General features: G+C 47.7%; 1 long non-coding RNA gene across 1 annotated transcript; it reads left to right on the top strand.

The window, feature by feature from the left end:
* Positions 1-411: 411 nt before the first annotated feature.
* LOC137852083 (uncharacterized) lies at positions 412-15,270 on the top strand. Its single transcript, XR_011093643.1, has 3 exons — positions 412-607; positions 2,066-2,235; positions 12,085-15,270. It is a non-coding gene; the product is annotated as an uncharacterized lncRNA (long non-coding RNA).
* The last annotated feature ends 12,322 nt before the right edge of the window (positions 15,271-27,592 follow it).

Here is a 27,592-nt window from a genome sequence, read left to right as displayed (position 1 = left end):
GAAAAGCAAAATCAGATCAGTCCCCTTGTATCCAAAGCATGGACGGAGGTTGTGTCTCTTTTTGTGATGTGCCTTAGAGGAAGAAATAGGGGCAGGAGGCTGAGCTCCAACACCCAGGGGTCCTCGTGCTGTCTCGCGTCTGTGGCCGTGTGCGCTGCTCTGTTAGCTTCCCCCTCTCCCAGACCATCTCCTCACAACCTCCAGCTTACAAGAAATAGTTCATAATGCAAGGTAATAAATTTCTGAGCATGCAGCTGTGTTGCAAAACATTGGCTGCCATGACGCAGCTGGAGGTCCTGACTCACACAATGCACCCATCATTTTGGGATGGCTCTCACCTGGGGAAGAGCTTTTCCTCTTTCCCCTACACACAGGTGCTGCTGAGCTCCCTGGGAGTTTGCAGAGGATTACAGTATGAGAAATTTAGGATAAATCAGGGGGTTTGCTGCTGTTGCTCTCTCTGTAGGCAGCCTGGTGCTGCTGAGCTGTGGCTAAGGGCTCCAGTGCAGCGCATGCACGCTGCTGCCTTCCCCAGCTCTGCTGGAAGCCATCTCTCTGGCCTGTCAGGCCAGATGTTTAGCAACCAGATTTTCCAGGTAGGAAATTAGTCCCCATCAGGTAGCAGGTGGCATTTTCTTCCTTTTCTGTGCTGTCAAAGGCTCTCGGGAGTGAATATCCTCAGCCTCTCCTCCTTCAGCTCTTTCTGATGGGCAGCTCCATGGGACCAGTGCTGGCAAAGCCTGGTATGTGGAAGGAGAGAAGAGAAAGGAAAGGAGGGGAAGAAAAATAAGTGTCACCAGTGGATCCAGACCTGCAGAACATTTGGATAACTGTAATTTATGGAGACTTTGATTGTTGTAAATACAGCTCAGACAGTGAGGGGGATCTATTTTCTGCTGCAGGCACACGAGCATCTCCCTTTAATGCCAGCAGGAGCTGTGCATACCCAGAGAGGAGGATCCCAGGGCAAACATGCCAGGCAGGCCATGTTGATCACTCACCCCTTTGTGCTGGGGAGGGAGCATGGTACAGGGGCTCACATTTTGCAAAGGCTTTTTGGTTGTGGTATCAGCAGGCGATGGTGCACATGCATGATCTGGAGCCCTGCTGAGTGCTACACAGCCCCCTCCCTCTGCCACGGCTGCCTTGCCACAAAGGAGAGGGGATGCATGGGCTTAGTGGGTGGCATGAAGCTGAAAAAAAAATACTTTAGCAGGAGACCCAGCGAGCAGGCTCAGGAGCTGAGACCCCCAGGGGATGCTCGATCCTACACACCTATTTATCCATAGGCATTTGTGTGCACGGGGACTTTCAGTTTTCTCTGGAGATTAGTGACACTTTCTGGCTTCCCAGCATATAATATCGGCTTGACAACTGTGGCCAACTTCTGGTTCCACTTACTTTCCCCATTAGCCGGGAGGGGAAGCGCAGATCTCATTTATGCCTGCGGATCTGAGACAGGATGAAGGCAAACCAGAGACCCCCCTGGTTCCCGGTTGCTCCCAGTGCTCAGACCTGGGGGCTTTAGAGGAAATACCATGTGAAGAACCCCCCCTTGGTGATTTCTGCAGGGTGTGTGTGTGCACATGAAGTGTAGGCAATACATTAATTTTTGCATGCATGTGCGTGCTTGTATCAGCCTGCCTGCCCCCAGCACATGGCTGTAATTTGGGAAGGGGGGGTTCCCCGGACAGACCTCTACTCACTTTTCATTTTTATTTTCTGCTGACACCTCCACCTGAGTTGCAAAGGGTCTGGTTTGTGGGAGGAGGCAGAGCCAGATTTTCCGAAGGCATCGATCAGGAAATCTCTGTGCCTGTGGATGTAGCCCTGTGGCTTGTGCCAGCTGTGGCTGTGGTCACGGCTCTCTTTAGACCTTTTTTTCATGAGCCTTGAGACCACATGTGGGTTCCCAGGGAGCTGTGGCTGCAGCCAAGCGCGGCATTTTGGCAGGACAATGACAGAGGCACAGCTGGGGTGACAGCAGGGGGGAGCAGGCCAGCCCCTGGCTCTGATTGTGGGGTCTGATGGCCGTGTTCTTGTGCTGGGCTCTTTTTGGGGAAAGGATGGGTGCCTGGGCCAGATGTGACAGCGGTGCAGGGGTAGGACAACCAGAGGAGACGAATGGCAAAACACAACGACCAGGAGAAATGGGGTCTGAAGCTCTCACACTATAGGACAGCGATGTTAGGACCCAAGAACAGCTGAAGCCTTCTTGCACGCTGTCTCCTCCAGGTAAAAACACACAAAACAAGACAAAAAAAAATGGCCAAACCCTCACCAGGTGCCAGCAGCATCCTGGTGTCAGCTGGGCCCTGTCCTTGCAGGCTCCCCAGCCGCCCTGCTCTCTCCTTCCTCCCTGTCCTCCCCAGCCCCCTTCTTCACCGGGTTAATTTTATTTTCCCCTCCAGGGGTTTGTGAGCGCTCGCTGAAACGCGCGGGCCAGCTGCCTGCCGGTGGCAGCAGGAAAACAGGCAGACAAAGCAGATGGGCCCAGCAGGGGTGGAGGAGCGCTGTCTTCAGCGGGCCATAGGCATCACTAAAGAGTAAACAGCTCTCCGAAGGGAGCCGGGAGCTAACCCCAAACCCGTCCCCTCCGAAGTGCTCAATCACAGCACATTAACGAGAGCGCCTGGGCTGCTGGGGGAGAGTAAACAATGAGAGGCTGTGCTGGCGGGAGAGTGGGAAAAGCGCAGCCCCCCTCCAGCTAATATTTGTTGTAAAAAGGGTGTAAAAAGTGGCTTGTGGCTCAGCGTGCTGTCAGCGAGCCGCGGTCTTTGTCACTGCTCGTCTCCTTTCGGGAAAGCCGCCCTTTTCCCTTCCTGGGCACCCGTGCATGATGCTGGGTGTCCAAGGGGTTTTGTCGAGGCTGGGAGGATGAAACAAAGGCTGGAGGTGCCTCCCATGGGTGGCTGCAGCTCGAAGGCTCCCAAAACCTGGACAGGGCTTGCATCTAGTATTGGGGGCTTGCATCTCCCCCAGCTCCATGGCCACGCTGCCACCCGAGCGAGCTGCTCCCGTTGGGGAGCTGGGCAGTGTGTTCGGGGGCCCAGGGCTGTTGTTCAGGACCAGGAGGGGGTGATTCTCCTCCTGCCCGTGCCAGCGGGGTGTCCTTGGTTTGGTTTGAGCAGCTCCTGATTTATGCCTAGGAACAGGAGCCCCCTTGCCGGGCGCTGCTCTTTCATCTGCGAGGCTGCAGCGAGGTTTGTTTGCAGAGCTCTTGGCACGGCCCGGATTCCTTCTCCCCTTCCCCCCCTTTCCTCGGGATCAGCTGCAGTTTTCCCTCTCCTTTGGCTCCCCCTGCAAAACCGATTGACCTTGCTGGGCCGTGCCTGACACATGAACCATGCAAAAGCCTTTCTTCTCCCCGAGCCCCGTGCTTGCTGGGGAACGTGGCCACCCCGAGCAGTGCAAATGGGAGGCCCCCAGCAACCGTGTGCTGCATTTCTGGGGGCTGCTTCGCCTGTAAGGCTGGGCATCCTTGACACTGGCTGAGTGTGAGTGTTGTGGCCCAGTTTCCCCTCTACTTTTTGCAAGTAATTATGCCATCACTAAAAATGATGGGAAAAAAAAAAAAAAAAGGATTTCAAGCCTGAGTTTGCAAATCTCAGTCCCAGTGCTCCCTGCTCCCAGTGGGGTGTATCTGCACAGAAAGTGTGGACAATTTGTTCTCCTAGGGAGCAAACACTTGGCAGAGATCTTGTAGGAAAAGCGAGCCAGGGGATGTGCAAGGAGCTGGTCTCACCTGTGGTGGCTTTGTGTTGTAGTCAAAAGCAAGAGCTGCTGATGCTTGTCCTGTTGGGCTGCTCAAGACCTAGTGAGAGCTGTGAATTTGCCATAAATATAGTCTGACGGGTGTTTCTTTCTGTCTCTTGAGGGTCAAGAAGCACAGGGAAGAGACGAGTGGTCTGTTGCCTGGCTGAGGTCACCTTTGCAGCCGTTTCCATGGGCTCCTACCAATCCAGTGAGGGCAAAGCACTCCTTTACCTGTCCTGAGCACATGTTCGACCTTGGTCCCATAGCCACATTTTGGAGCAGGTTCAGCTTTGTTCTGTTACTCATCCGCACTGCAGGCGAGAGGTTTGGGAGCAGCTTTCCTTGGCACCAGGTGGAAACGGAGATGATTTTCAGGCCTGCCAGCAACTGCTAAGGCTAACCTTTTCCTGCCTGCCTTGTGTTTTAGGAGCTGTGGTTTGGGGCAGGTGAACGCAGGCAGGTGTTTTCTTATTCTTGTTTAAAGCAGTGTGTTTCTTGTGCTAACTGGAGTAACTGTGTCAGACACCTTGGTGAAACCTGAGCATTATTCCACTCAGTCATCACATAGCAGAGGAAATACCAACAGTAACCTGTAGCACAAGCAAGGTTGGAGCTCAGAAAAAGTGCCCAGGTGACTGGGTATGGGAGCAGAAAAGGCTGTTCCAGCTCAGGGAGCAAGACAAAGAGGTCCCATTTCCACAAAAAGGCAATAAATTGGCCAGAATAACTATTTGGTAACCGTGCGGGCTGAGCGTCCTCAGACTTGAAACATAAAGCACAAGGGTCCCATGGGGAACCCAACCCCGTCTGGTGGGTATCTGGCAAAGGGAGCTCTCCTTGGCTGGGACGTGCCCCAAATGACCCATTCCCACGCTTGTGGATGGCAACAGAAGGCTTTCATGGGACTCGGGGAGGGCACTGATGTAACTTAACAATGGGATCCCCCCCTTTTTCTGGAAAAGACGTCTTCAAATTGAATAAAATATAAAAGCATTTTCTTCACTTAGCCCTCCTACGATCGAATTCCTCTGGTGCTGCTGGTGGGCTCCTATTTTCCCTGGGCAATACATCAATTTGATTTGCTCCCTCAAAGGATTAGTTGCTGAAAGACAACACTGCTTTTTTCCCCCCAACTTTTCGGCTGCCTGCGGGTGCTGGGGGAATACCAGTGAAAGGAGCTGTGCTCTGCTTCTTTTTTGCTCATTTTATTTCTCATGCTTGCTTCCTCTCTGATCTTTCATTTCTTTTTTCCTCTCCCCAAATGTCCTCGTCCCCACCATCATCTGTGCCTGCAGCAGCTGAGCATGTCCCAGGGTCTGTCCTGGGCACTTGTCCGTCCCTGTCCCTCCCCTGCCAGGCTGATTCCTGCATCTTTTCATCAGTGTTGAATAAAATTACCGATAGTCTGGGTGCGTAGACCCTGCTGCAGGGCAGTTTTGCAGAGCTGTACACTTGGTGTAAGCATAGAATAATTTGACATCTACAGCCAGCAGTGGCAGAGCCCTGACTCTGTTTCTATGGGACTGCTGGGGAAGGGCAGCTTTCCTCAAAGCCTGATAAATATTCAGCAGCCCTCCATTTCCCCCAGACACAGCTACAATTCGCTCTGGAGGCTGAACACGAAGGTGGTGGGCTCCAAACGTGCCCTGATGCTTTCGGTGCACAGTGACCATGCTGAAGGTCACTTCTTCACTGCTGGACCCTGGCCTGGGGGGTCACATTGATGCTGATCCCAGGGGAGGTGAAGAGCTTGTAGAAGTGATTCGTGAGCAGGACTGCTCTGCCCTCGTGGGTGATGCTCTGTGTAGGGCTTCAAATGGGGCAGTTCTGGGCAGGGAGATCCACACGGGGCAGTGGGGTTCCTTGGAGGAGCTTATGGGGGCTTCATGTTTGGCCTTTCCATAGTGATTTAGGAATGTCTGTCCCTGTCGCTGTGCCTCTGAATTTCATGAGATTGCATGTTTTAGGGGTCTTGAATATTGTAAATGCTCTTTTCTAAAGCAAGTGAAAATGCTGCCTTTCCCCTGCCCTTTGGAGGGCCTCCCAGGAGGCACCCACCACAGCTCCTGAATTTGGGAAGGAATCTGCCTGCTTCCCTGGGGTATTTTGGTCTGAAACTCTGCAAGGCAGCTCTGGGTTGGAAAACACAAGGAGCACGCTGTGCTCCTGGCTGCCCAGAAGTGATCCATCAGCCTGATATGGGCCTGATGTCACGTTACGGATGTTCCAGGCAGCTTGTAGGGATGCTGTGAAGTTTCCTCAGTTAGAGACCTTGGAGTGCTCCGGTGTCCCTGGAAGAGGGCCTCTGTCAGCAGCACATCCCACACCTCAGTGCTGTTCTCCAGAGCTGTTTGCCAGCAAATTGCCAGGATTTGAAATTCAGGTGGGTCGCAGGATGAAAAAAAATATCCTTCCCCACATTGCTCTGACCTCTGAGGTAGTTTATTTGTTAAAGGCATTACCGCTCCCCTTGGGAATGGTGTCTTCCTCTGTTTTATGCTCTGAGGATGTGGCTCTTTTCATGTTTATCTTTGATTCGAGCATTGTAAAGAGCAATCCTTCGCACTTATGCACTTCATTGTATTCTGGCCATGAGAGATTCTCCCCCACTGTTTGTAGCTCTTTTTTCAGTGCAGCTAGTAAAATATTTGAACAGAAAAAAAAAAAAAAGAAAGAAAGAAAAGAAAAGAAAAAAAAAAGGAAAAAAAAAAAGACACTAAACAGCCTCCAGCATTTAGAGGATAAAATGAGATGTAAGGCGAGGATGGCTGCGGTTAATGTATGGGGCTGGGAGGCCTCAGATGGACCACGGCCTCTCTTAGCTTCTCTTCTGTGACTTTGTCTAAGTTATTTGACCTCCTCCTGCTACAGCTCTGGGGTCTTTAACATGCACCATATTTTCTGCCTGGAAAACCAATGCAAATGCAAAGCCACAGCCGAAGTTACGTGGTCTGGGGTGGGGGGAGCTGATGCTAAGCTCATGGCAGATGAAGTTTGGGTGGAAGAGCTCAGGGAATGCTGTGCTGAGCTGGTGGGGTGTGAGGGGCTATGTGCAAGCAGACTCAGCCGCCAGGGCTGAAAGAGGCAGGATTTTCCCTGACTCCAGCATTTTTCCCAAGCAAAGCCTTGGGAAGCAGTCAGGCTACAGGCAGCAAGAAGGTTTGGAGCACGAGCAGGACACGTTTACTGGAGCTGGTTGCAATGTGGTTGCATGTCAGCAGAGAAGCTGATTTGCACGGGGTGGTTGCAAGCCAGCGGCTCATCCACTGAAGAGTAAATTAAATTTCAATGGGCTACAGCAGGCAAGCTGGTGTCAAAGGATCCTAAGGCTGATTTCTTCCTTTGGAAGCCTGCTGAGAATTCAAAACCGAGCCAAGTTGGCATGAAGGGGCATGATGGGGTTAAAAGCATAGAAAATTAGGAACTGACTGCAGTGGTGGGAAAGGGTTGGTTGAGGAGAGACCTCCAGCGGGCAAGAGTCTGTTGCAGTCCAGATAATTCCCAAATAAGCTCTCATGATGCAGAGGGTTTTCTTCTGGGGCATAAATGGCACATTTGAGGACAGAGCACAAAGTGAATATTTGACACAAATAAGCCGATGTTCCTATGTGAGAGAGGGGCAGAGGGAGCCTGTGAATTAATGATCAGCTTTTAATTTGTCCTTTCATTGGAATCAATGAAAATGTCAGGATGATTGAGGTTTATGCGCTCATGGGAAAGATGTGAGCCCAAGAGAAAGAGATCAGGGCTATTTTTTAATATATTTTTTTTCACTGAAGGAGATGCTTCCCTTCATCTCTAATAACAGAAAAGGGATGGGAGAAAGAGAAAAAGCAGCCTGAGATGTATCACTTTTTAGAGCTGGTCTGGGGATGGTGATCCCTGAGAGTGGCTGCAGTCACCTGGAGTCAAACTATCTGTCCTGAGCTGCCAGATTTGCTGTGGTCACCCACAGCAAATTCTCAGGAAAAAAATTCCATTCTCAGAAGCCTATGCAGTGCTCAGGTCTCAGCAGAGTCCTCAAACCCACTGTCTTCAAGATATTGGCTTCTGGCTGCCCTTGGGCATGGGATTCAACCAAAGTGGTGCTGGCAGATGCGGTGTTCCTGGCTGCAGGGTGTCCTGTTTGCTCAGCCTGGTGCCAGATTTGCCCTAGGAGGTGCTGGGTGCATTTTGGGATGGTGGGAGAACAAGGACAGATTCATCTTGCTGAAGACCCTGGTTTGAAAAGGGTGAATCCTACTGATGGTTGTGAAAAGCTGGTATTAGTGTGCCAATTGCAACAACTCCAACCAGCAAGTCAAGTGTTCAGGTCAAGAGTTTAGGATGGACTAGGAGTGGAAGTGTTGGCCTGAGGTTGAGGATCCCTTTGCATGTCCCCTCTGTCTTGGCGGAGGCTTTGGGCAGCCCCATGGCAGTGGGAATGTGTTTGCAAAGCACCAGGCGGGCCATGGCTTAGTTAAATATTCATGGTGACAAAACGCCACGAGCTCAGGGGAACTTTCAGCAAGTGCTTCACCCCGGATCACAGACACCTGCTTGCTCCAGCAGGGCTCCCAAGGTGAATTTCCATCCTTTCTCCACACCCACCTTGGCCAGCCCCTTGCTCAGCACCAAGAACAGGGCAAGGATGAACTGGGCATCATATCTCAGAGCATCAGTGCATCAATCCCCATTTTTTAAATCATTATTATTATTTTGATAGAGAAGCCCATGCCCTCCTTAGTGGACCCAGAAGCTAAGGTCTTCTCCAGGTGGGTCAGCTGCCAGACCTCTAGCTCCTCTCTTGCTCCTGCGTGTTGGCTCGGGCTGGGTTTTTGTTGCAGAAATGTTGTCATTCCCGGCACTTCCAGACATGAGCAACACCACTGCGCTGCTGCCAGCAAACACAGCCCTCGACAGGAGCTTTTGTGATAATATCAGCTCTGTCTTTTCCAGCCTTCTCAGGAACTGACCTCACCGTTGCCTGATTTAGAGCTGGTGATGCTGAGCATGGGGAATGTGTGTGCTCAGCACCCGTGGTTACAAAGCTAGCTGGCTGCTCAGCCCTCCAGCAGGAGACCTTCGGGCACCCTGCCCCAAACAAACACCATGTCTTGGGGACCTCTGAGCTTCCCTGGTGGCCTCAGCAGGGACAGGATTTAGCCAAAATGAAGGCCAGCTCTTACACCTACCTGGAAATAGATTGGAAGGAATGAGAGATGGGGTCCTGGCTTCCAGCTACATTTCTTGTCTCTTTTGAGATGAATATGCTTCCCTTGTGGAAGGCAGAAAACTGGATTTTCAATTGATCCACAATCCTGCCTCATGCCCATCCTATCACCCCATTGCTCCTTTCTGCTTCAGGGAAGACACTAAAAATGCTACTGTTATGGAAAAATTTACTCAGAGAGAAATTTGCCTACAAAATCCTTGTTTTGTCTTCTTCGTCTTCCCCCATCCCTTCCACCAAGGGTTTTTACATCCCTGCTGAACTGATGGGGCTTTTTTAACTCCTTGTTTTATTACTCTTGCCGTTCTTGCTATCGAAATGTCCAACCCTGCCTTAAACTTGTGTCTTGTAGAGGTGTGCAGTGAACTGAGCTCATTCAGGGGTGTGCACTCACCTGAGCAGCAAACTGCATGGATGAATTGTGCTTTATGTCAAATCCCAGGCCCCAGAAATCTTCCAGTGAAGTGATTTTTAGTGTCTTTAGTTTCCCAGCTGATTATTTAGCCATCTTCTCCAGCAAGTTGTCTCAGTGAAATGAGAACTCGCCCACATTCAGGATAAACTCACGGTTCTTTTTTTTTTTTTTTTTAGGTTTGGAAAATGTCGGGCTGTCTCTGGTGGTGGATGTGTGTGTGTTTTATTTTCTCTGTGTGGCATCCCTGCATATGGCTCGGATTGCTTCAGAAGCTGTAATAGCAAAACAAGCTTTTCTTTATTCAAAAATGGAAATGGAATGATCAAACTGCTCAGACAAGAGCTATGTGTAATGCTTTATTTATTTTTTTTTCCAGTAATTTTGTAGTTATCAATAACAGTAACTATCATTACCGTGACTCTTCATGCTCTTGCTTTCTTCATCGCTCCTGAGTCGTTCTGTATTTGCAAAACATTATGAGAGCCCATTCCTGTTTGTTTTCTGCCCGATGAGGATGTTGTAAATTCTGCTGCAATCTGCCTGGAGGCTACGGTAAGCCAAAGAAAGACGGTTTGTGCAGTGCAGGAATCCACACCCTGCACAGGGGTGGTGCTGGGGATGCTGCAGCAGCGAGGCACCAAGTTGGCCCTTACCCTTCCTCCGTGGAGACGTGCTGCTGGGGAGCATCCCTATGTCCTTGGGGTGGACATCTCTGGTCTGAGGGATGCTCTGAATTTTGGGCTAAGGGTGCTGGGCCTTGCAAATACAGCATAGTGCAATTGGCCAGGTGGAGCAGGAGGAACCTGAGACCCAAGGATTGGTAGTAGAGAGCAGCTTCAGTGGAAATCCTACAGGAAAGAAGGCTGTGGGTAGAGAAGGGGACCTGCATAAACCCATGTCCCTTTGTGAATTCAGGGTGGAAAGAATTTTAGGCGACTGATTTTTGTTGCCACTACACAGCTATGTGAGTTGAGAAAGAAGAAAAAAAAAAAAAAGAGAGAGAAATCTGAAGTTTTCAGATTCTGTATTCTTGGATGGGGCTTTGCTGAGCTTTCTATGTATTTTTCCCCCCTGAATTTGGCACAGTTAGAGCAACAGAAGCTAAGATGATACATATGTTTTATAACAGTAATGCACATAGTGAGTTTAAAAGCAGTTTATCAATGTCTCTCCTTCTTTCTCTCTTCTTTCTTTCTCTGTATTTTCTGTTGTTCTTCATATAAGCTCTGCAGCTTAAGCCGAGGAGCTGGATGTCATTTTGCTGAGGGAACAGCAATGACACGCTGTTTGGACAGGGCTGACATCCTTGCATTTCTGGTGTCCAGGAGAAAATGACAGCCAGATAGCTTTGTTTCTGCACATCACTTCTCAAACCCTGGCTGTGAGCATAAGAGCATTCATTTAGAAGAAAATTCACTTTCAGAGGGGAATTACCACTGCTCAGTCTAATTAGGAGGAGCAGAATGCCTAGCACAGTGCATGGCACATTTGGATGTAATGGAGACCCTGAGAAGAGCAATAGCTTCATCTCCCCTAAAGGTGTTGGCCACTGTCGACTGGATGCATCATAGGGCACAAGAGCTATGAGCATTCAAATATTTAGGATCCAATACCTAAAAGGTTCACAGTACCCTCTATTTCTATACCAAACAAGGTCCATGCAGCCCACAGTTTTATGTATCAAAGGAAAGTCCAGCACTGCAGAGGTGGGAAGGCTGTTCCACGTACAGGTCTTTCTTTAAGACACCTTAAAAGCAAATATTGTCCCAGTGAACACAGCATCTGTCCGTGAGGCATAAAGCTGATTGTGGACCACCCTGGCACGGCACATCAGCAAGCTCTGGGATGGGATTTAGAAGGATACAGCACTGGTATGGTTTGTTGGCTGTTGCTTGCTTGCTGTTGTACCGAGTTCCATGAAACTAAGCCGAATTGCATCTACCAAAACGAAATCCATCTAATTTTTTTCCCCTCGCCTCTTATGTTCGGGCTTGATGTATTACGTCTGGAAGCAAACAGTTAGAATAAGATGCATTTGCTGGATTGTGTCTTTTCATTATCCAGACAGAAGGAAAAGGCAGTTGACAAAGTTTCAGCAGACGGTGCATAGTTGTTGTTTATGTTAAACAAAACGAGAATGTGCAGCATTCGGGTGTATAAACAGCATGACAGCAATAAGCATAAAACATAAGATTGGAAGCAGATTTTACTTTCAGGCCTTGGGGAGCAGATGGATCTGAGATCATTGTGCATTTGTGTACAACTCCAGGACCTATAGAAACTCATTTATTCCCCATGTCGATGTGTTTTACGGGAGTCAAACGCGGCACGGCTGCAAATGGATGCAGCTCCATTGAACATAATGGGCTGGACCCAAGCACCTAGATCTGTCTCTTAAACCGCCCCAGCTACACTAAAGGGAAGGAGAGCTGCTTTAGCCTTGCTTCCAGAGATCGTCTTGTCATCTTAATGTTCAGGTGGCATAAAGATGAGGCAGCCCCTATTTGCATCTGCCCTGTGCTCAGGCTGGAGGGAGGAGGATGGGAGAGGAGTTACAGCCAGTGCAGGAAACGTGTGCAAGCTGGTTTCCTCCCCATATATAAGATATATGATGTACATATATATGTATAAATAAATATATATATTGATATATGAAGGCTTAATTTTTTCTCTTGATTGCTCTTTCCTTACCTCATTGCAGACCTTGCATGAAGCTGAGCCCAGCTGGACGTGGAGATGAGGCTCAGATGATGGAGCTGCAACTGTGTGTACCTGCGTGCCCCAGGCCTGATGTTGTAGGACGGAGGAGAAGCCAGGCCCGCTCTCCATACAGTGGTAGACACAAAGCCATCGCCTCTCGGTTTCGGTGGGCCAACTGGATCAGTTGAAAGGCTGCCCTGATTCGGTACTTGCAGAGGCAGGACCACACCGGCTGCCCATTGTGTACGGCCCTGATTCCCCGGCAGATCTGCGTCATTGAAGTCAAGGACATAATGAGGGATTTCAGTCCCAAGCAGAGACTATCCAAGCAGGTGGGAAAGTGACGGGCCAGCGTCCAGCCTTCAGAGCACAGACCAAAGGGAAGCTGTTTTAAATAGCAACAATGGCCCTAATCCCCCGGCAGGATGGAGAGATGCAGATTGGTGAAGGGAAGAAAGGGCAGAAAATAGCAAGCACAGAAAGTGTGTATATGTGAGAATCCCTTTCAGGATGCATTAATGGGATGCAGTGAATAGGAAGAAGAGACCCCAGAGCGTGTTTTAAACAGATTCCTGATATAATATGAACCACGGTAAATGAAGTGCTGCACAAAAGAAATAATAAAAATATATCACTGTAGTCAGTCTCGCTGGCTGTGTCAGTGTTTAACCACATCAGAGCTCATCATTAACTAAGAGGCAGAATAACACGAGCAAACAAGAGGGCAGCTGGGAGGAAGAACATAAGGATCAAGATGTGGCCCCGGTGAGGTTTCTCTCACGGCAGCTCCAAGAAATAAGGGGCCAGGTCTGAGAGAAAGCCCACCTGCCGGGCACGGCTTGGCAGAGACACCTCCGGCGATGGTGTGGGGATGCGCTCACCTCCTCCGTCGCCAGCTCTCCTGCAACAATCCGTCTGCAGCAGCCGCTCGCCTCCGAGTGAGGAGTTTTAATAAACGATCGTCATGTGCAAGCCATGCATGTATGTGAGAGAGGATGGGGACGTGTATTTTTAAACGCGAAAACTCCCACCAGCCGCAGGCTGAACACGGGCTGCATGATCTTCAAGGGAAGGAGGAGAAAAGCGTGCTGGTTTTCTGCAGAATCGGATCATTTGCTGCAAATTGGGTGGTTGATCCAAGAAGAGTTACGGAAAATGTGGTTCGCAGCGGGGAGTAAGTTCAGGGTGGTGTGAATTTTAGGATGGGCCCATCCCAGGAGAGGCGCTTGGTGAGAGATCAAACCAGCGTCTCAGCATCTATAACCAATCATCAATATACACCCCCACAAAGATCTTTTTCTTCTTCTTTTATTTATTTATTTATTTATTTACCATAGAAGAAAGCACATTTGTGATCCTTATGCTGAAGACCATGGTCTGCTTGCACAGAAGTCAGTGGGGTACGTGACAACAGCCACGATCTGGCCCCCAGGGTTGGGCTTTTGCTACCCACCAGCCTCCTTTGGCTCAACAATATTGATGTGAGGGCAGCTTGAGCTGAATTTGGTGCTTTCTGTCTCTGGCTCTTCGAGGCAGTTGGGAAAGCAGGAGGGGAGATGAAGAAAAGCATCCTACAGACCCCCCAAACCTCTCCAGTGACCTCTCAGGATGGAAGATGGTGACCGAGGGAGGAAGGTTATGGGAAAGAGCAGGGAGATCATAAAGGACACAAGTAAAGACTTTATGAAAACACTCTGTAAATTTAACCTAAATACCCCTGGCCTCTCTTGGCCTCTGGGGCCTTATTACTGCAGCGGGGGTGTGCTTGTGCATGACAAGGGATTTTAAAAACGAGCAATGGAAAAAGCCTCGGCCTGACCCACTGTTCCCCAGTGCCCTGTATGAGTTCCTCACCATCCCCTACAGATCTGCACATCTCTCCCAAATACCTGCACCCCTGGGCCAGCAGCAGAGTCCCAGCCTGGTGAGGAGGGCTCAAACTCAGCTCCTGGAAGCAGCCGGGCTACATCTGAATGTGTGCTGGAGCAGCGTTTCACCCCAGAGCCCACTCCCCAAAGCCAGCCAAAGGAAAAGGGAAGGACAAAATTTGGTCCTGCCTCATTTCAGCCGAGGAGGCACTTCATGGCAAGCACAAACACAGGAGTCGCTTTGACTCCTGCACGGATAAACTCTGGAATCCAAAGGATGTTTGAGGACAAATTTTCAGAGGTTGGCACGTACGTACTGACTGTAAAATTACTTCACAGAGCCTGGCTGTGCATGCTAAATCCACATTTGCCTGCGCAAACAAGGTGCTTATGCATGCAGTTAGACGTTTTGCAGGCACAAAGGCACAGGCAAGTTCAGCCCTGGCTTTCTCCATCTTTCTGACTGTACTTAGCGGTACTTTTCCCCAGCCAGGAACGCTTCCCAGGGACCAGTGTTTGCAAGGAAGAGCTCACGCCGTGGCCCCAGATGGAAAGGCTTTAAGCTCAAAGCTTAGCTTCAGACAGACCGTTTTAATTGGGATGGTTCCCAAAGCAATGAATAATCAGCCCTGAGTTTTAAATTACCTCAGAGGAACGTCTCCTCGGCACGCAGTGGGAAGGTGCCTGCCGCACGAGTTCTCACTCCCCTTTTGATGCTGAAGATTTGGCTCCCAATGCCAGCAGGTAAAAGCTCAGGGTGGCTGTAGAAAATGCTCAAAACCACCCTGATTTCTGCCCCAGGCTGTGAAATGATGCTCGGACCTGTGGGCAGCTTCAAGCCGTGCTAATGCTTCTGACTCTTCTGACTTTGGTCTGTACCACGAGTTGTTGGCTTGAGTTCAACACCTCCATGGTGCTTTGGGAGCACTGAGCTTGGGCTGCCTTCATCCAGACTTCGTGGATGTGGCTCGGGGTCCTTGCTCTTCCCCAGAGAGAGCCCTCCAGGATTGGGCTTGGCTGCTGGAGAGCGGGGCTGAGGAGTAGGCTGGTGCTGGGTGGACCTGGACTGGAGGGTGGTCTCAGAAGTGGTGGAGATGGGCCAGGTGTGCCATCAGGGGTTGATGAGTGTTATATCAGCACTGGGCACTGCAGAATATCCTCCTGGCTCCAGCAGGTGAGAACAGGCTGTGTTTTCGGCGTACGGGGAATCGTGCTGCAAAAGCAGCTGGTCCTATACCTCAGTGTTTAGAGGCAGAGGGAAACCATGCTGCTCTTGGGGAGATAATAAAGGCCTAAACATCCACAGGCTTTGAAAATAATTGTCTGAGTAAAGTATGCTCCTAATCCTGCCTCTCCCGCGACACTCCTGCCTCCCTGATGATCTTTGTCTCTTGCTCAGCTATCCGAGAAAACTCATGTTAGTTAATAACAGCAGCTTGGGGATAGAGATTACAACCAGGGCAACGTAAATAAGACATTTGTTTTCAACAAATGGGATAGAGTGTCTGATCTGCCACGCTCGCATTTGGCATCCTCGGAAATTTAAGGCCTGATATTTGGTGTCCAGCGCATCCATAACAATGTGGATTCATCACAGCCCTAATTATAGCGCTCGGATAGCTCACATGGGGTAGTGTGAGGCTTCGTTATAGGCAATATTTATAAACAGGCCAGCAATCTTCCCAGGGAAAGGGCTCTTAAGGCAAGATGTGTTATGGTCATTGCTCTGTGAGGCATCACGGGGAGCTTGACTGCACAAACCTGTTCCCTCTTCACACAGGGTCTGGTCCCCCCATCCCACTCCATGCATGCATGCTTGGGTACACAAACCTATTTGCTGCACTTTCTGGCTCCTTTTTGGGGGAAGGGGGATGTCTGAAAATAGCAATTTCCCAGCTTGGTGGAGGGCATGTGACAAGCGTGCCGTTGTGTCTCAATGGGCCACTGCGGCGCTCGGCTGCAATCATGTGGCTTCATCACCTGACTGTATAAATGAGTTTCCCTTGACAAGATTCGATCCCTTCGGGCCCCTTGACTAATTACCTGCTATTGTGAGAGGGCCTTCTCGTTGGGAAAAGCTGCTCTTGTCCCCCAGCAAGAGCAAAATAGAGAAATAAACATAAAAGCCTGGAGATCAGAGGGCGCTCATTTACTCTCCATATTTAGTGCCACATGAAGGGCCGTTAATTATGTTCCTCTTTCATGACAAATGTCTCTTTTGCAAACATTTTTGCTTATTTGTTCTCTTTTTCAAACAAAGGTACCTGCATTTTTGTCTCTGTAATCACCCCTGCTGCATGCAGCAGCTTTGCAAGGAGGAGCTGGCAAAGAACCGTGCTCCCCCCACAGCTGCACTGCTTGGGTTTGGGCTTCTGGGTGCCCTGCAAAATGTAGGGCAGAGCCCCCTGCCCCGTTTGAATCCCCTGGATCAGAGCTGCAAGCTGCTACGAGCACAGAGGAGCTGCCTGGCACGTGTCCTGTGCCTGTCCCAGGGCAGAGGCAGTGGATGGTTGGAGAACATGGGGCAGGTCCAAAAAATGATGCCAAACCTGAGCCCCGGAGGGAGAGAGTTTCAGTGCCTTCCCCTAGCCATGCATGCTCAGGGCATCATTTTGCACTTCCATGGGTGGTGAAGATATACAAAAAGCACTCGAGAAAGTAATCGAGTTGCCCAGGCAGAGCTGGCATCTCTTTTGAAGGAGAAGCCTTCATGCCTGGGATGCAAGGAGAGACCTTTAACTGGTTGTGCCAACCTTGCACTACTCATTCCTGGCTGTTTTGAGTCTGGAAACTGAAGGTGGCAGAGCTCTTTGGTCCTGACAAGTGGTGCAGAGGGCACTGAGAGCACCGAGAGTCCAGTGCTTTCCATTTTCCACAGCTGCCTGTAACAGGCCAGGATCAGCCCCTCTCCTTTTTTAAAAAAAAAAAAAAAAAAAAATATATATATATATATATATATTTTTTTTTTTTCTGAATATGCAGAAAACAGACCCAAATTGTCCTAAATTAGCCTTCATCCTGACGTGCTGTCTCACACCTCTCTAGTGTCAAACTTTTTTTTTTTTAGGTAGTGCTAGAAATCACAAAGAGGAAAAGAGGGGACCTGTACCTTTTCTTAGAGCATCACAGGGCCATGGCTCGCAGCTCGGCTGGTGTCAGTCACCCCGTACCAGTCTGCTCCTGCCCTGGGATCAGCAGAAGGTTTTCTTCTGCCCTTCTTAGAGAAAAGAGGCCCCTGTTGTTTCCTAGTATGGAAACTCTATTTATAACCGATAGTCCTATAAGAAAATGATCAGGAGTGATTCAAAGACTCAGGAGCAGGTCATTTTCTATTCTTACATTTTTCGCTGCTTTAAGTTCCACCTAGGATAATGAAGCTGCCATAGGTTTAGGCAGCAAAGCTGAAATCCAGCTGAAACAGGGCCTTAATAACGCACAGTGGGGCATTGATCCAAGGCTTCAGTGCTGCCTCACTCTGCGCAGTGAAAACCCAGGAGAAAGATGCATCTTCAGGGGTTCCCTTTGAAGGCACAATGTGGATCTACACTTCAAAAATGCAGCTTCTTCTCCACTTTTGTTATGATTTGATCTAAGTGGGAATCTTCCAAAGAAATTTCCACTCCGAAAACACCCATCTTTCAAAAGTGAGCTCTTCCCAGAACAGGCACCCATCTGTGCAACTTCAGGAGGGTGAGTTTCTCGAGGTAAGGATGCTAGAAAATTAGAAAGGGATACGTGGATACTGACTCCTGTCAGCTAAGCCATATTATGTGTAAGACACTTGGCTTGGATGTGCAAGGACCACTTTCAAGACCCTGCTCTGGGCTGCGAGGTGTCATGAAGATCTTTTCCAACCTAGATGACTCTATTTCCAGCCTAGATGACTCTATCCTCTATTCTTTTTTCAGTAGTTTGATGAAGCAAAGTAAGTCAGACAGCATTCCTTTGGTCTTTCTGCCTTTTAAACAACCCTCTGTCACATTGTTCAATGTAGTTCTTTCCCAAGATGAATTTTTATACCTTCACCAGCCTGATTCCCCAGGGCACAGAGGGGATTTTAGTGTCTGCTCATCGGTGAGGTGCACTTTATCACACTCATACCCTGACCAACCTGCTGCAGCTCTGCTTCCTTATGCACAGCAAACTCGTGTCACCCCACTCTGGAAGAGAATTGTCCTCCACAGATACTAATTCATGTCTTAGAAAAATCGGTTTATGGCTGGCCTTGAGCCTTGGTGTCCAACTCAGCCATGCACATGTGGTCTGAGCTGTAGGGAAGGTTTGCAGCGAGGTGTGCACCCCGTTGTTCAACATAACAGGGACCTTCCCTGCCCCTCACTTCTCTCACCCCTGCATCCAGGGTGAATTGTACCAGCATCTCCCTCTTGGCGCCTTCCTGACCGACTTCAATGTCTCTTTCTGTGTACGTTTAATTTCTTGCTGCCCAAATTAATTTCCCCACTTGCAATTTTTTTTTTTTCTCCTGACTTTAATGAAGTTCTCCCAAGACTCCTAATCCTGATGACCTTTCTAAGAAGAAGTACAAGTCAGCTTGTTTCCCCAGGCAGTTTTTCCTAATTTCTTACAGCTCTGTTGACAACACTTTCCCACCTCCATCTAATTTCCTTTGGATATGATGACTCCTCTCCTTGCTCTAGAGAGAGTAATCAATATCAGAAGGAAAACCAGCCGTTTTAGCTGCTTGTTGGGGAAGCAGTTCGTCCTGTTTAAGGAAACTCTGGAGAGAGTCTGTTAGACACAAACCAGAGGCATAAACTGCCTCTCACAAGCTGACAGCTCACATTTACTGTTTTCTTCATGCTGATGCTTTCAAAGTCTGCGTCAGCCGCTAGCATCCCCATTGGGGTTGCTTCTCACCTGACCGCTGAGATTTCTGTTGAGCGCTGTAATATCTAAAGTTGGTTGTGTTTTTCTTCTTCCTACTGTGATGTAATTAGAATTTTTGCAGCCAGAGAAAGCTGAAGGCATTTGGAGATGAGCAACTGAGGCATTCTTGAAGCTTCAGAGAGACTCTCCTGTTGAAATCAGCTTTAAAGAGCCAGCAAAAAGACTTCCCCAAAGCGACCCAGGACATCTGCAGCAGAGTGAGAACTGAACTCTGGTCTCCTGAGTCCCAAGCTAGAGCCCTAAACAGAGGATTTTCTGTGTCTCTTCTGTAGCAACGGGAGAGAGGAGAGGCAGGGATTTCCAAGAACAAACCCTCACTTCTTCAAACCTCTTTAAAGGCCATGGAGATAAGTCCTTATTGTGCTATAAATGTGCAACAGGAGCAATATAAGCAGGGGAAAAATAACAGTAACCTTCAGCTCAGATTTGCCTGCAATCAGAACATCCCTGTTTGTTTGTTTTTATTTTTTTTTTAAATGCTCTTTCTATTTCCATTTCCATGTTGAGGGCACTTAAAGAACAACAAAGACTCAAGACTGTTCATGGGGTTTGGGTTTCTGGCAGCGCTGAATGTACTGCAGGGGAGAAGCATCTCTGTATTCAGCTGACTCGCTGACTCTGTCATAGCCCTGGTAGAACACCATTAAAAATAGTTATTTCTTATGACATATTCCCGTGCACTGGAGATTCCTGTGTATGTTAATTTGCTTTGAGGATTGCATCATCCCAGAGGAAGTGTAGCCAGAGAGATTTAAAACAAAAGAGGTCTGTCTCCAGGCTGAGCTGTGATACTTGGCAGTGATGCTACTCTCCGCTGAGTCCAACGTGCTGTTTTAACATACTGCTCCCCTCCCCATAATGTCATGCAGGAAGGATGGCATTTCTTGTCTCCCGATCCGTAAAAGATTCTAGATGAGGTATTTAAGCCACCGGTGTCCTTCAGCGAGGTTATTAGTCCATGTGGGACCTTGTACTGTGAGCATTACCAGGATTTCAGGGAGATTTTCAGGAAGCAAAACGTTGAAATAGGACCTCTCATTATTGGAGCAAAAGCCATGGAAAACTACTGATAACTTGGTTATAGGGCAGACATATTTATCCTTATTACTGACCCGATATTTTATCAGTTAGTGTCTGAAACTAAGGGGTGAATAGAGGGGGTGGGATGCCCAGGATGGGGGAAGGATTTTGTTGCCCACCTCCAGGTTTCACACAATGCTAAGATGCTCATTTTCATCCCCAAAAGCTGACACCTGTCCCTTGCTACTTGGAGGGGACACCTTTTGTATTGTTCATGGCAATTTTTGGATAAGCACCACTGAAAAGTTCCTACCTGTTGTTGGATGTCCTGGGAGAGTTGTGCTGACAATATGGCATGCTGGTACTTCATCAATTATTATTATTGTTATTATTATTATTATTATTGTTATTATTATTATTATTATCACAAAATAATTGATGAAATGAAGCATTGGTTTAAAAATTATCTTGGATTTTAAAGTTTCCCTTATTGACAAATCCACCATAAAGTCACAGAGTTTTCTGGTGAAACCTAATAGAAACTGGGTGAAGAAAGAAGAAACTCTGCTTAATAAATGTTACCCTGTTTTAGGACTGAGATATAGGAAGTGTTAGTTATGGTACATTCTTGACATTAATGCTCACATGGTGGGAATATAGGTATGAGTATAGATGGGGAAAATGCTCCTGGGGTGTGTGTGGCACAACCTTCCCCCTCTGGCTCTCTCCCTTAGAAGAAAGGGAACTTGCCCTGAAAATGGAGGACAGGGTGCCCTGTGAAGGCTAACCCCTCGTGTTCCCTGGTGTGTCCATGCTTGCTGTCTTAGCTTGGGTAAAGTTGTCAAAAAGCAATTCCTAAACAGTCTCTGATGATATGCTAAGGCTACTGTAATCACATTACACCTTCCTTCCACCCTACAAAGCAGTTATTAATTAAACGGGAAAACAATTCTGTTTGGTACTTAAATGTTGTGCAGGGATTATCCTCATAGTTCGTTATCCATTCCTACAGATATCAAAAGCGTGGCTCTGGCTCTGAGGAATATCTCAGTGAGAAGTGTAATCTTCTCATTGCACTGATCTGCCAACTACCTGTAGGCAGAAGTACATCTGCCCACTCGATCAGCTGGGGACAGCATCTTCTGCTGCAGCTCAGCCCCATATGGGAGCTGCCGAAAAATTTATAGGCAGGTTTAAAAGGATTTCAATGGGATAACTGATCAATTAAATGTAGGAGTCATTTAATCTGATTTAGATATGCTTTCAGTGGAGAAGTTTAGAGGTCCTTAAGTTTAAAGTCAGTGATTGTGCATTTCTTTTTTTATTCAGGGGAACAATCTCTGCAGGATCCTTTCACATTTTGTCAGTGAGAAAAGTGTCCCTTTCCAGAGGGCAGTTCTTCTGACCTCTCTTGGATGCTTATTTTAGGATGAGATCACTTCCCATCTCACCACTGGCTATAACAGAGGCTGAGGATGAGCAAGTCTCTGATGTCTGACTTTTGGGAACCGAAATTAGGGCAGAGGGGCTGCACCTTGCCTGCCCCTCTGTGTGAATTGGGCAGGGGAGCAAGCGGGCTCTCGTCTGATGCCTGTCCTGTCTGCGGGCTTGTTTCCTCAGTTTGAGCTCTGGATACATTCTTTTTCCTTGATACATGAACAAAATATAACCCACTGGACATTGAGAACTGTGGATAAGTTTACAAGATGGGTGGAAGAGACAGTCATGCTTACTATTTTATTTGGAAATGAAGAATGCTGGACATAACCTTGCTGGACCACAATACAAAGGAGCTCCTGGGGCTACCTTCAGAGCATCTCCCACACCCTGGCTGAGCTGGGAACACAGTCTGGGAGGCCTCAAGCTCTCATCTGCTCTGCAATACACACTTCAAGCAAAAGGGATAGTGCTCTTCACCTGTAAGAGTGAGAGGAACCGAGGGGAAGGCATGCTAACCAGCTGAGTGCTTTTGTTACTGAGGCAATAAAATCTCTTTGCACCTATTATTCCTTTCTGTGCCCATTTATAAGTATTTCCACAATGCAAGTAGTGTTGTTCAAAGTTCTCTGTGTCTGACTTGTTTTTTAAATCTCTGTTATACCATTATCTGGAGCATATTAACCCCTAGGTGCTTAGGTTTTTAAATGTGTAAGAGATGCCAGAGGGAGGGAGAGGGAAAAAAAAAATCTAATCCTGCTTAAAAAAGAGCCAGAAGGTGAAATAGCAGAATAATCACTCTTTAACACAATTTGCCGTCACCTTCACCACAAGGTCCCTTTGCTCTGATACCCAGAATTAAGAGACAAACTCGGCTAAGTTACTGCAATTCAGAAAACATGCACACACACACGCACACACAAATAAATCAGTGCTGAGCAGCTCCCTATGGTACAATTGTTGGAAGCACAAACCATTTTTAAACTGATAGCAGGAATGAACTTTTATTTTCAATCATATTTACTGTAAATTAGAAATTACTCAGTAAAATGCAATCTGTTAGGCAAAATGCATCCTGTCACTTTCAATTAACCAGCTAAAAGGTTGTTAATGAATAAATATTGACTTTTAGAGGAAATGGTTCTTAACCAGCCTCAGATCCATGTGCATGATATTTGACAAGTGATCAATACGAAGCTGGTACACTCCTGCTAACCTGGAGGTAACTGCTCAAAATGCCTAGGCACAACGCTAAATGACAAGTTGCTCTCTGGCCCAGCTGTAGTGGTAGAATAGAAGAGATGCTGAGATAAGGCTGGCAAAGCAGCCTTGTGCTGATGCAACCCACTTAACTGCAACTTCTAAAACTGAACGGCCAAAACTGTAAACTTGGAGATGGAAATCAGCCATGTGAGTGCCCCGCAATGAAGACCTCAAACTCTAATGAGAGCTGAGACAGCTCTACCTATGTGCAAATCAGACCTTTTATTTGGTACCAAAAATACGCATGTAGATGCTGTACAGATTGGTTCTTCAGGCTTCTAGGACTTCCTTGGACAGCCGTGTCTGGAAAAATTCCCCAGGATGCTATGCCAGGGCTGAATCCTTGGCACTGCTGTGGGGTATCAAGTCTCAAAATCCAGCTGAACTGGTTGGGTTGCACGTGGCCTGTAGAGAGCTATGGAAGTAGAAAGGCCTCCATGACACAGGAGGATAACAGAACTTCTTGGGTTGACCAGGGCTTTCAAGTGCACTCCTTCACAGTCTTTTCACAGTCTTTTTTTTTTTTCTTTTTTTTTTTTTTTTCTTCCTATTCCACGTCCTATATGTATGAAATTTAAGGGTGCCTGGTTCAGCCCATTAGCACTTCCAGTTGTTCCTAAATTTAAAATTGTACCTTTCAACCCATTGTTCCTAAAACCAGAATGATCATGTTTGAAACATGACATCTGCCATCGGCTGAGATTTTAAAGAGTTAAGTGTTTCTACCCATGTTGGTGTTTCAAGTGTTTTTCTTGCTTGAATGGAAACACAATTGCCTCTGGCTCCCTGGGCTGAAGATGATCAAGATTATGAAGTTCATAGATGCTTTGCTGCTCTGACATCTAAATGGAAATGAGTCCATCAGCTGGGACACCTCAGGAGATCATCAGCAAGATTGCTGTTTGAACTAAGCCTGTTACTGTGGAGGCTGAAGGAAGTCTTGTGGAGAGGTACTAGCCCTGTCTTAGATGGGCAGGATTATCTTTATTCTAAATATCCTGCTGATCACTCTGATGTTGTGGGTTTGATGGATTTTGTTACGTGAGGGCTCAAATTTATTCCAGTTCCCCTTATGGTACTTGTGACTCTGCAGTGACAGAAGACTCTCATCTTACAGTTTCATGTGTATTTGTCCCTTTCTTTCTGCCTGCCAATGTTCACCTGGTTGATTTTTACCTTGGACCAGAATGGCACGGCCTGATATGTGCAGGGCAATTCAACAAGTGGACAGCCTTTGGGATCCAGCTGGAATCCAAGGACAGGTTAGTCAGGTGCTGTGCCCAACCTAACAAGCCCCATTTCTCAAGAGGACTATTTAGCGCTCTTCCAAAGGTGCACCAATGGCTTCTGACTCTGGGGTAGTGCATTCAGTGCTTTCTGGAGGATTTTTGATGTATTTCACAGTACATGTTGAAGGCAGGACCTTGGAGAATTCTTGCCTGGAAAGAGTGCTGCAATACAACGCTATGATTTTCTTGATAGGTCAGGAATTTGGAGTGTAGGTGAGTATTAGGAGGTTATCTGTGAAGATTATAATAGAGACGTTTTTTGTTCATAGGATGGAAAGCACATATATAGACTAGATTTATACCCAAAGTCAAGTGTGAGGGACCGTGCCTTCCATGTAGGCACACCACTAGCTTCATTTTAGTCTAGCTCTAATGAAAAGGAAGAACTTTTGTGCTATGATGTTCTCTCTCTCCCATTGCTTTAATTTCTGTGCCTCAGACACACCTAGATTCTTCTCACGTTCCCCTCCAGGTGATAAGTAATGCAGCACAAATTATGGGAATGGACACTGGGTGTATCAACAACAGTAAAAGCTAACAGCATCGCACAGGGACTAATAAAACTGAGATAAGAACTGCTGGGCTTTTCTCTTCTTCATTGGCAGTTAAATGTGATTTCTATTATCTCACTGTTTGCTTTAATGTTATATGGAACCTGTCAAAGCCCTATAGTCTTGCTGCCCACTGTTCCACTAGGAAGAAAAGACTCTGTTAATTACAGTAACTTTTTCTACTGAAGGGTGTGTAAAACTATTCCACCTAATTCATGATCCCCTTGTGTGGAAATGCACAAGATAGCAAGGTTAGATGAGTTTGGGATATCAGGCTAAATATATAAATCTTCAGAGTTTACTGTACTCTGACCATTATTCCTAGATCTGCCACAACACATATCCACCTCTCACATGCTCCATCTCCAGATCATCTTCTATAAAGGCCACCGATTTGGGAGCCTGCTCACCAAAGCTACCAAAACTGCAATAATCCAACGTATGGCAGAGAGGACAAGACTTATGGGGTGGTAAATCTTGTAAACCTCTGCATTCAGACTGTTTCCTTGTGTCCCTGTGTAGACCATGATGATAGACAGGTATCTTGAAAAATAATTGAAAGGATCATTACCTGTGCAAAGTGCCTTAATTAATTCAGGCATAGTCCCATGCTCAGTGCTGCTCTTTAGGAGTTCTCTCTTGTGCATCTGCATAAAACTGCCATGCATGACGTGCAGGACCTGACATACACCACAAGGCACTTCAAGGCAGCAGCAAAGTCAAGTGTCTTTGATCTACCTATGGGAAGTAGCCTTCTAATTAACATTTGCATGGTGGCATCAATGCACAACTTAGCTTCTTAGTCATATTTTACCCAGCAGGTTGGGGTAAGCCATCCAGGATGGTTTTGATAACAGAGCTGTCCTTACCTGGGGAACTTAATATCTCTCTCTGCAGAGTACCGCTGTGCTAGCAATAGTTGTAAAAACAGCCAGAACAGAACATGAGTATATAAACTATGTATGGTATAGGAAGGAGACTTGATCTCTTTGGTAAGGATCCAAATCCTCAATATGATCATATTTCTTCAGCTGGCAATTTGTAGAGTAATTGGAGTATCAGGGATCTAATGAAAATCTCCAAGCACACATTGCTCATCCTGTGCCAAAATCCTCATCACCCTGGTGCTGTTATCAACAAAGGGTCATAACATTGCTACTTAATATTTATGTTACGAAATAAATCAGGAGCAATTAGGACATGTTGTGCTACATACTGCATGAATACACAAAGTTGTAGCTCTTGCTCCAGGGAGTTTTTAAAAAGTGCAAGGCATGTAAGGCATGGAAAAGGTTGCTAGCTTGGACAGGAGAACCTCCATGGCAAGCCCTGGGTTGTCCCACCTCTGGGCTTTTCCCTCAGTGCCTTATGCCAGCAGAGGAACCTTCAGAAATTTCAGGATAATTTTTGTGGGAATTATTGATGTGGGCAATGGGAAGGATCCAGTAGGTCAGCTCTTGTTCTGGAGTAAAACAAAAGGATCTTAGCATATCAAACACATTAAAGGCCACTGAAAGAAAATATCAAAGGGATGGGGGATAAAGCTCTGTGTGATTACTCCAAAATGGTGCATGCTTTTCTTTACCATATCGCTGCCTGCAGCATTACTTTCCTGCCGCTGCAATCTCACATGAGCCAATAGCTGATCCTTTAGGTCTTAGCGTGAAGATCACAAATGTCCTACAAGCTCCAGCAGAGCCCCATACTCCATGCAGCTGGGCTGGCCAGGATCCAGGGACTCCTGCCAGCTTGCAAGTAGGCAGCAATGTGCGCCCTGGACCCAGCTCTGGGAGGTGGCAGAGGAAAGTGAGGGACGTGTGTTAAATCAGAGCCTGCTCAAACCAGGGTCTGTACAGTCGTGCTTAGCTAACACCTTTTTGTGTTGGGAAAGGGCACAGAGAGTGGCTGACTTCAAATCCAGAGAAAAAAAAAAAAAAAGGTAAACTTTGAGTTGGAAGTTGGAAGAGGCAGTGCCTCATGTTCACAGTCACCCATGCAGCCAGTGGAGAATGCGTTACAGAGTCGCAGGACTGAGGATTAAAAGGAAACCATTCCCTGTGCTCACAGCAGGAAAGGATAGCAGTCCTGTCATCCTCTCAGGAGCTGCTTTCAGACACACTCTTAAATGAGAGAGGATAGTGATTAAATTCCTTCCCTGGGAGCTTGCCTTTCTGGGACAAATGAAAAAAGGAAAGGAAACATGTAAACAAATATAAACCAGGCAGCCCAGCCTCCCCGATTTAATCAGGCTCTGGGCTGCTGCTTGTGTTGCCTGCTGAAGGAGATACGCATGCCTGTGTTTCTGTGCTTGCTTCAGCCTGCGGTAGCCTCTCTGCAGCCTCCCTCCGTCTTTATCTCTGCACCCGTCGCTGTTTCTCCTTGTGCCTGTGGTGTACAATGCATTGAAAATTTTGAAGTGGGAGTAGGACTTCTGCTGCTTCTCCAAATGGATTAGGAGGTGATGCTTGATTTTTCAGTCCTGATGATTTTCTCCTTTCCCAAAGTCCCCCCAGGCTGAATTTAAGAGCTTCTTTTCTGTCTCAAGGCAGGACCATTCCACAGATCAAATATGTCAACCTTTCATGTAAGCACTCAAGCTTTGTCCATATCTCATAACACACGATTTGGAGGTTTTGAAATGTTTCATCTGGGATGGGGCAATCCCAAGCACAAATAAACACTGGGAAATGAGTGGATTGAGAGTAGCCCTGAGGAGAAGGACCTGGGGGTGCTGGTGGATGACAAGCTTGACATGAGCCAGCAATGTGTGCCTGCAGCCCAGAAAGCCAACCGTGTCCTGGGCTGCACCAACAGCAGCGTGGGCAGCAGGGCGAGGGAGGGGATTGTCCCCCTCTGCTCTACTTTCATGAGACCACCTGGAGCTTGTGCTCAGCTCTGGGGCCCCCAACAGTAGGGCAGGGACCTGTTGGGGTGAGTCCAGAGGAGGCCATGAGGATGCTGAGGCTGGAGCACCTCTGCTGTGGAGCCAGGCTGAGGGAGTTGGGGTTGTTCAGCCTGGAGAGGAGAAGACTCCGGGGACACCTCCCAGCGGCCTGCCAGGGCCTAAAGGGGGCTGCAGGAGAGCTGGGGAGGGACTCTTGGTCAGAGGTGAAGTGATAGGACAAGGAGAAATGGCTTTAAACTGAAAGATGGGAGATTTAGATATAAGGAAG

Source organism: Anas acuta, chromosome 2 (assembly GCF_963932015.1).
Source record: "Anas acuta chromosome 2, bAnaAcu1.1, whole genome shotgun sequence".
Taxonomy (NCBI): domain Eukaryota; kingdom Metazoa; phylum Chordata; class Aves; order Anseriformes; family Anatidae; genus Anas; species Anas acuta.
Note: the sequence above shows the minus strand (reverse complement) of the source record. Positions and strands in the feature narration are given on the sequence as shown.